Here is a 9,645-nt window from a genome sequence, read left to right as displayed (position 1 = left end):
TAGTGCACCTTTATAGTCACCTAGTTACGTTGTGACGTTTGGCACACCCAAAGCACTCCTACGGTATCCGGGAGTTGCACGATCTCATGGTCTAAGGAAAAGATACTTGACATTGGAAAAGCTCTAGCAAACGAAACTACACGATCTTTTATGCTATGCTTAGGATTGGGTCCTGTCCATCACATCATTCCCCTAATGATGTGATCCCGTTATCAATGACATCCAATGTCCATAGTCAGGAAACCTTGACTATCTGTTGATCAACGAGCTAGTCAACTAGAGGCTTACTAGGGACACGTTGTGGTCTATGCATTCACACATGTATTACGATTTCCGGACAATACAATTATAGCATGAATAATAGACAATTACCATGAACAAAGAAATATAATAATAACCATTTATTATTGCCTCTAGGGCATATTTCCAACAGTCATTGCCAAAAACTAATCTTCATCAAGGAGTATGCCCAGCTGGCGAAGCTTCTTTCTATCCCCCTCTCCTTCTCTGCTTTAATGATCTATGCCCATCTTCAGGTCAATCCTCTCAGCCCTGAGGAGTCTCCTCTCCTCCTTTAGTTTATCCCGATTCTCGACGAGCTTATCCCTCTTGTCCCTAAGCTGATTAGTCTCCTGAACGAGCCGAACAGTCTCCTTGCGTAGCTCTTTAATCTCCCCCTTTAGCTCGTCATTTTCCCCTTGCACGCTCTTGATGATATACTCATAAGTGTTTAAGAATTCATTGTTGGCCATGTCCACATCGCACACTGATTCGTTGTTGCCTTCAAAATTGGCCATGACCTACAAACACAACGCGTATACGATCAAGATAATATGCAATTTCATATCACTGAATATTGACACCAGTGTAAAGTAGTTCAAATATTGCAATGTATAGAACTAATTAAACTAGATAGCATGTGGTGACCTACAACAGCAAATTGCATAGCAAACTAGATATGTTGGTTATAGAGGATCAATCCATAGAAAAGCTCGACAAGTGCCCTGATTTCTAAACATAACACATTCTATCCATTTCTACTAAATATATCAAGTTTTATTAAACTAGCTCTGATCCGCCAACGGAGGGAGACACACAAGTAAATAAATTATACACATAACACATTCTATCCATTTCCACTAAATATATCAATTTCTACTAAACTAGCTCTGATCCGACAACGGAGGGAGACACACAAGTAAATAAATTCTACACATAACACATTCTATCAATTTCTACTAAATATATCAATTTCTACTAAACTTGCCCAGATCCGCCAACGGAGGGAGACACACACAAGTAAATAAATTCTACACATAACACATTCTATCCATTTCTACTAAATATATCAATTTCTACTAAACTAGCTCAGATCCGCCAACAGAGGGAGACACACAAGTAAATAAATTCTACACTAGCAATCAGATTATCACTACAATTTCTACACGAAGCAATCCATGCAACTAACTTTGGAATCTACATGACACAAAGCAAATCCCAATGGATCCCGGCCGTGTGACGTGTCCGCGAACTAAGGAGTAGTGGATCTAACCTTGGTGCTGGTGAGGGGCGGCGACGGGGCGGCAACGCGGCGGCGGCGGCTTTGGTCCAGGGGGTGGAGTTGTGTATACGACCGGGCCGGGTGGGGTGTGAAATGAGAGAGAGCGGTGACTTAGGTCTTTTACTAAGTTGACTCAGATAGGTTATTGCTGGCCTTGGATAAAAGGGCAACGCCATAGCTAATCATAGGCCAAATAAAAAGAGATTAAGGTTAATGAAAGGGTTGACAAGATAAAAGACTCAAAATTTGAACTGGTAGTAAAGAAATAAAAGTCCTAAATTGATAAAAAAAGAAAAAATAATAATGATGAGTACATATTTTGATAAAAGACTAAAAATGTCCTAAATTGATCAATATTTCCATTTAAAAGAATGTAAATTTAATATAATCAGTATTTCCATTTAAAATAATATAAATTGGAAATTATCAGTATTTCTATTTAAAATAATGTAAATTTAAAATCATCAATATTTCCATTTAAAACAATGTAAAATTAACAAAATAAGAGACTCAAAAATACTAAAAGGCTTAACAAAATAAAAAACTCAAAATTAGAACTGGTGGTAAAGAAATAAAATTCCTAACAAATACTTAAAACACTTGATCAAATTAATGGAAAAGTGTTTCTCGTGTTCATAGAAAATGAACGCCATCACTAACAAATTAACTATGAAGTGCAAAGAAAACCAACGCCACAATTGCATTCCAAACACTGAGTGCATATGGGCCAACAAATTGTGGTGTTTCTAAAAAAATCCACGCCAGCACTAAGCATGTAAAGCTGACGTGCTGATTTGGCCGATGCCGGCAATATTTGAAAAAAATAGTGGTGGGGTTGATGGAAAATGGCGTGCCACCAAGAAAGTTGTGGCTAGCCGTTTTCCACTAGTGAATATGGAAGAAAGTTTGTCAAATTGTTTTCCCACTATGAGGCGATGAGGCGTTCAACCATTGAACCACAGTCGTCACCCATCATCTACCCCTCTTGTCATGGTAGGGCACCTCGCGAGGCAAAGCCCGTGTGATGCCGACGAGGTCCGGATCGAGAGGCCTATTGTGGAAGCATTGGAGGGTTGATGTGGGATGGCGAAGGAGATGTGTGCTCGAGCGGCGACCTTCTCAGTCGGTGCACGAAGGCAGTGTTGGTGAAGCCGGCGGTGGCCGGAGGGATTCGACGCAAAATCTTCATCGGTTTTCCGACCTGGCTGGACCATCGGAGAAGAGGGCGTTCGTGCATGGTTCTAGACAGTGGCGATCTCGACATCAGACTTGGGTGGGAGTCTTCATATTTGGTTTGGGGTAGTGAAGTGGCGGCGTTGCCCCAAGGTAGGTGTAATGTTCTCCTCACCCTATCCCCGTTCCGTTCGTGTGATTTTCACCGACGGAGGGCGTGTGGAGCTGTCTCTTCGGTGGGTCTCCTGGGACCCGGTTGGTTAAGACTTTCGGTGGATCTGACCGGATTCGGCCGACTTTTGTGGTGTATGTGGTCTTCAAAGTTTCTACAGGTTCTTATAGGTGTTTTTCTTCGATGGCCTTTTTCTTCACAGATCACTGCTCAAAATTTAGGTCCAATAATCATTGGAAATTTTAAACTAGCATATTGCAGTGATGAAGAGATGTCCTTAATGAAATCAACGACACCGATATACAAAGTTGTGCCTGAGGTTTATGTTCATTAGTAATTTTTATTTAGGCATGATTGTTAGTAACCATTGTTTCAAACTAGAGCATCATTTATTTTGCTTTTACTCTTGTGCTTAGATTTAGAAGTAAGCCGTGTTTTTTTCATGTGTTCAGAAAAGTTGGGTCTTTAATGTTAGGATGACCCATGAGATTGTTGGAGATATGCCCTAGAGGCAATCATGTCTGATAATATTTTCTATGTGTTTATTAATAAAGATAGTCCTTGGACATTATCAATAATGTGTATCAACAAGCAGTACATGACTTGTTGTGTGACTATGCATTGTATGATGACTGTCATAAAATGTCCCTAGTCGAAAGGGCTGTGTGGACGCGCAACCGACTAGACTGGCATATGACACAGGGGATGGATCGGTGTCGGTGTCCAAACCGGCAGATCTCGGGTAGGGGGTCCCGAGCTATGGGTCTAGGATCTATGGGGAACAAAGGACGAAGAACACAGTGTTTACCCAGGATCGGGCCCTCTCTAGGAGGTAAAACCCTACGTCCTGGTTGATTGTATTGATGTGTTTGGTATGATTACAGAGTCGATCTACCTCGAGATCAGGTGAGCTAAACCCTAGGTGGAGGGGATATGGGATGTTGCTCTAACCCTGAAGACTAAAGCCCTCCAGTCTATATAGACACCAGTAGGGTTAGGGTTACACACGGTTGGTTACAATAAGGGAAAGATCACACTGAATCTTGACTTGGAGGGCACACCATGGCTCCGAAGATCTTCTATCCGGTCACGGGTCCACGCCCTAGCTTGGCTCCATAGCAGCCCATCAATCCGACCCATAAGCAAGGAGCTGGCAGCCCGAGGACCCCTTAATCCAGGACTCCCTCAGTAGCCCCCGAACTAGCCTCGAATGCCAGGGCCTGTGATCGGCATCCGCATTCCCCCGCAGTCTTCGGCTTGCGAGGCGAGTTCTCCATCCAATCCCATGAGCGCTTGGAGTTGAGTAGTATTTGGAGTCCGGAGCATTGGCTTTACTTAGCCCTGAAAGCCAAGCATTCCAGTGTGAAAAGTGCCCTTATTTGACAAGTTTTCAGCGAAGGGTCACGTCAGGTCATAACACCAAACGGCTGGAAATCCTTGATGCGCGGATCGAGCCGCACCTCCATTGGCGTGTCTCATCAAGGCAGAGATCGTGCCCCGCTTTTTAGGGGATATGATCAATGATTTCGATCATCCCACCCTTGCATAACGTCGCGAGTATATCGGGAAGTGGAGAGGCCCGTGGCGGGGAAAAAGGAACCCTTGGCTTCTCCGCGGCCCATAAAAGGGGAACAACTGCAGTTACCAGCCTACGCCTTCTTCCACCTCTCATTGTCACTTTTCCAATCTCCAGAGCTCCAGCGCCCTGCCTTACTCTTCTGCGGAGAATCCCTTCCCAGCTTCCCCTTAGGATCGGCCATGGCCGAATCTGGTGCCAACGGCAAGTGGGAGGCCTCCATTGTCACCAACAACGACATTGAGGAGCTGAAGCGAGCCAACTACCTATCGGCTGACATCGCTCACCGGACCCCCGAGGAGGGCCAGGTCGTTCCCACGCCCAAGCCAGGCGAGAGGGTGGTTTTCCTCCCCCACTTCATCTGGGGGCTAGGATTCCGTTACACCCCTTCGTTCAGGGGTTGATGTTCTTTTATGGGCTGGACTTCCACGATCTAGCCCCCAACTCCCTCCTCCACACTCGGCCTTCATCATCGTTTGTGAGGCCCTTCTACGAGTCCAACCGCATTTCGGCCTGTGGCTGAAGGTGTTCAACGTCAAGCCGAAGGTGGTCGGCGACGCCCAGGCGGACTATGGGGGGAGCGATGATCAACAAGATCACCCGAGTCCAATGGCCAAAGGGCACATTCATCGACACCGTGAAGGTGTTGCAGAAGGAATGGTTCTATATATCAGAACCGCGGGATGCGACCTGGGCGTCAGCTCCCGAGTTCAGACCCGGACCCCCAGTGAGATTGACCTCATGGACCAAGAAAAGTCTTAACCGAGGGTCCGCCGACGAGGTGAAGATGCTGCAGAAACGCGTTTCCAACATGATGGAGACCAGCGCCAAGCTGACCAATGTGGTCCAGATAATGCTCAGTCGCCGTCTCCTTCCTTGCCAGCAGAAGGCCACTCCGATGTGTTCTTACAAATCCGGGGACCCGGTCACCGTGCAGTACTTCTTTGGCACCACCCACGACAAGGTGTGGAAGCTGTTGTTCAAGCCCCAGGAGGAGTGGCCAGCCGAGAAAGAAGACATAGGTCTCGACGCCGCAAATCCCCCGAAGAAGGTAATTAATATTTTGCCTACTTTGTATTCGGACGCTCATACTGCACAAAGTTTGGTCAAAGTTTCTTTTTATTGCCTCTGTAGGGCTAGCTTGAGAAGGCCAAGAAGATCACCAGTCTGGCTCCGCTGCCCAAAGGGCCTTGATCAACTCAACTAGAGGAGCTGCTGATCATGGCACCTTACGAGGCACCAGAGAAGAAGGGAAAGAAGAATAAAGACCTGTAGGAGACTAGGAAAGGCCTCCGCTCAAGAGGTCGCCCGGACACCAAGGCCGGGGTCGCTGCGGCCCCGTCTGCCCAAGACGAGGACAAGGACGAGGAGGAACGTGCCTCCTCCCACTGCAAGAAGAGGGCGGCGGCCGAAGACGTCGAGGAGGAGCAACCTCCTCGGGCCCCGAAGAGGCAGTGCAGGCCCAAGGTGGTTCTACCCGACAGTTCGGACTCTGATGAGGAGTCTGTGGCATCTGAAGAGGTCCTCAGGGTCAAGCCCCCCACCATAAGGTATGAATTTCAACATTTCTTGCTTACCTCATTTTACTAGTCCCTCATTGATAGAGACCGAATGTGTGATATCACAACCTATCACGCGGCCACCTTACCGAGTCAACCTCGAAGGGGACTTCTCCGCCCGCCGAGTTGGCGGACAACGGATCCGCACCCCGCTCGGCGCCTCCCCTGGTCCCTAAAGAGCACGGAGAGGTGCTGTCCGAAAGGACCCCTCCCCGTCCGAACACGGGGGAGAGCGGCGACAAGATCATGGCCGAGGCTGATGCCTCGGTCACCGAAGACCAGGAGGAAACCTCCCTTTCGGCAAACACGGGAGGGAAGTTCGGACCATTCAGGCCCTCCCAACCACCTGCACTAGAGCCCCCAAGGCCCTTAGTGGTGCCGATCCCACCTTCCAACGAAGGGGGAGCCGAGGTCCCGCCGCCGCGCCGAACACCAACAATTGGGCGGTGGGAGGCTGGCCAGACACGATGGAGGAGTTGGTGAACAGCTCCGTCATCATCGCTGAACACCGCGCCCTTATGGGTGTGGTTCTACAGAGTGTTCGGTCCATCAACACCAGACTGAATGATGTTGTCCAAGGCCTTTTAATAGGCTTCGAGGTGAGTCAAGTAATGCTCTTTCCACACAGAACGGTTTTAGCTTTTAGATAGAGTTGGAGTAGGCCTTGTACATAATAGCCTCCGAGACTCTGTGAGGATTACAGAAGCCTTACAGACGGTCAATATATCAATAGGGAAGTAGGTTGAGGCGTCGTGATTGATTTGATATTGCAGGCATCGTCCTTGGTGGCGACTGCTAATGCCGCGACGCTGGAGGAGATGGATCGGAAGCTCAAACGCTCTGATGCAGAGCTTGACCTTATCAACAAACGGCTTGATGAGGCTCAAGGTAAGCCCCTATTTGAAAGGCATAGTGAATACCGCCAGATAATTATGTTCCAGATTGTATGCGGAGCACACAGTGTCCGGTGGCTGCAGCTTCTGCCGCGGAGGTCCAGGGCCTCAAGGCCGAATTGAAGAAGGCCAAGGTGGCTGAGAAGAAGGCGGCTGTCGAAAAGGCCGTGGCCGAACTCGAGACAACGGAGACCACCGGCGAGAAACACGAGGCTCGAGTGGCCGAAGTGCAACATGAGCTCAAGGCTGCCGTCACGAAATGTGAGGACCTTGAGCATAAGCAAGAAAAAACAATCCTCCGAGCTATCCAAGGTGGAGAAAGAACTCTGGGAGACAGATTGCGTATGGTAAGCCGTACTTACTGCAGAGTGTATTTAGTGGCAACAAGTTCGCTTTGCTGGCGTGAGTCTGGCGCTCCGCAGACGTTTTCGCCGAGCTTCCGATGAGTGTGGCGGATGCGACGGAGCACTCGTCGCCCCGGATTGACGTAGTGAAGCGCTCTGCATGCCTCGAGGGAGCGAGGCTGGCCTTTGGAAAGACCATGGTTCATTGGCCTAAGATCAAGCCAATGGATATGGCCACTGGCCCCCCGCCAGCTGGAAAAGAGCATCGCCGCCCCGAACAGTACTTCCCACATGTTATGGATGGTGCTCGGGCGATAGAGGGCTAGTGTTCCAAAGATGTAATCATTGATTGATTGTATTAAGTTGTCAACTAGACCTTTTACTTTATAATGCGGCCCATTTGTATGTTTTATACTATGGTGATTTTATTTTGACTCCTGTGCGGACGTTTGTTATTCTGAAAGTTGCCAGTCATCGGCTTTAGTCCCCAAGTGAATAATACGAGGGGTGTTTCGTCTCTGCACTGTTACCCTTAGCCGACGTCTCGGTGCCCAAAGGTGGTAGTGCATGAGAAAGACTAGGCAATCGGACTATGCGGCTTTATTACTTTCACTTAGCCATAGGAGTTTGACTGCGGGAGCTAATGACTAGCCCCCAATGCTTTGTGATGTACGGGGAAGCCGAGGCATGCCTTTGCAATCACATGTTTTGTACTAGGACGAACCCTGCGTATGACATGGAGAAAACACTAGCGATTTTTGAGTTTAACTCTTGTCATCGGATCACCGACCAGTTCACGCCTACTATGACTGTCAGTTTTCGGCTTTCTCCCCTGAGGTGCTTAACTGGGCTAGCCAGAAGTACAATCACAGAGGTTCTCCCTTTACCTTCTTAGCCGGACGTGCGGAACATAAGAAGGCAAACACAGGAGCCGGGCAACCCAACTATTGACCCAAGACATAGTTAAGAACTAATGCATATAGTGCAATATCCAAGATGTCAGACACATAGTGGAAAGTGGTGCCGGACTTAGTACGTAGAGCTGATGAAGAGATCAAGCCCTTGGTCAATTAACCGGTTTGTATTTGTTACACAATGTGCGCATGCCAAGTTGTTCGAAGAGCGGATAAAGGAAAAAGAAGGGCTAGACAATACAGGTGCCCGAACACCGTAAAAGGTGTTTTTGTTTTTGTAAGCTCAGGACGTCTATCCGTACAATTCAAACCGCCGAGGGGTTTATTATGAGTAAAAAATGAAAATTTACAGAGGAATGGTTTACACAGGGCCTTTATGCATGGGTCGAAGCCTCAACTGTGCCCTGCTGCATGTCTGCGCCTTTGCTTCTGGTAGGTAGAGGGGGGCCTTGAATAGGAACCTTGAGAGGTAGCCGTGTTGTCACAGCTTGATGCTGGGCGAATCTGGAGTTGTGCCCGTTGCTATCTGGGGACGTGGTAATCTCATAGTTCGGTTGAAACGAACATATGTTGTTGTTTGTTTGATATAGGCCCCCACGGCCGCTCATAGTATTTTGAGCGCGAAGTTGGGCTGACGAGGCACATAGAGCGCGGCTAGGATGGGCGTGCCGTGGGGCGCGTGTCCCTATTTGAGACGAGCGCAGGCTGGCTCCCATGACGGGGACCGGGTTCGAGCCCATTTACTTGTATCTATGGCCTTTACGGCGGGCTGGTATTGAGGCCCGTTGGCGCTGGCTGGGTCTTCGGCTACCAGGGCCGCGGTGTGTTCCTCGGTCCGGAGTGAGCGCACCATGTTGCCGTTGATCGTTATGATGCCCGAAGGGCCAGGCATCTCCAGCTTGAGGCATGCATAGTGCGGGACGATGTTGAATTTAGCAAACGCCGTTTGGCCGAGGAGGGCATGGTAGTCGATGCGGAAAGGGTGATATCAAAGATCAAGTCTTCGCTGCAGAAGTTGTTCGGCGAGCCGAATACCACTTACAGAGTCACCATCCTTGAGCAGCGGGCTTCTACGCTCGGAATAACCCCCTTAAAGGTGATGTTACTGGGTTTGATCCTTGACGGATCGATCCCCATTTTCCTCACTGTGTCTGCATAGATCAGATTGAGGCTACTACCTCCGTCCATGAGGACTCTTGTGAGGTGGTACCCATCGACAATGGGGTCGAGTTCCAGGGCCGCCGATCCTCCATGACGGATACTGGTCGGGTGGTCCCTGCGGTCGAAGGTGATAGGGCAAGCCGACCATGGGTTGAATTTTGGCGCTACGGGCTCAATGGCGTAAACATATCGCAACACGCACTTCCTCTCCTTTCTTGGTGTATGGGTGGCGTAGATCATATTCACTGTCTTGACCAATGGAGGGAAGGGTTTTTGCCCCCCACTGTTTGCC

General features: G+C 48.7%; 1 long non-coding RNA gene across 1 annotated transcript; it reads right to left on the bottom strand.

Moving 5' to 3' along the window:
* Positions 1–376: 376 nt before the first annotated feature.
* On the bottom strand, positions 377–1,677 carry LOC120963869 (uncharacterized). Its single transcript, XR_005755565.2, has 2 exons — positions 1,553–1,677; positions 377–800 (listed from the first exon to the last, which is right to left on the bottom strand). It is a non-coding gene; the product is annotated as an uncharacterized lncRNA (long non-coding RNA).
* Positions 1,678–9,645: the final 7,968 nt, after the last annotated feature.

The sequence above is a fragment of the Aegilops tauschii genome, chromosome 5 (assembly GCF_002575655.3).
Source record: "Aegilops tauschii subsp. strangulata cultivar AL8/78 chromosome 5, Aet v6.0, whole genome shotgun sequence".
Lineage (NCBI taxonomy): Eukaryota > Viridiplantae > Streptophyta > Magnoliopsida > Poales > Poaceae > Aegilops > Aegilops tauschii.
This window is presented reverse-complemented; position numbering and strand designations above follow the sequence as displayed.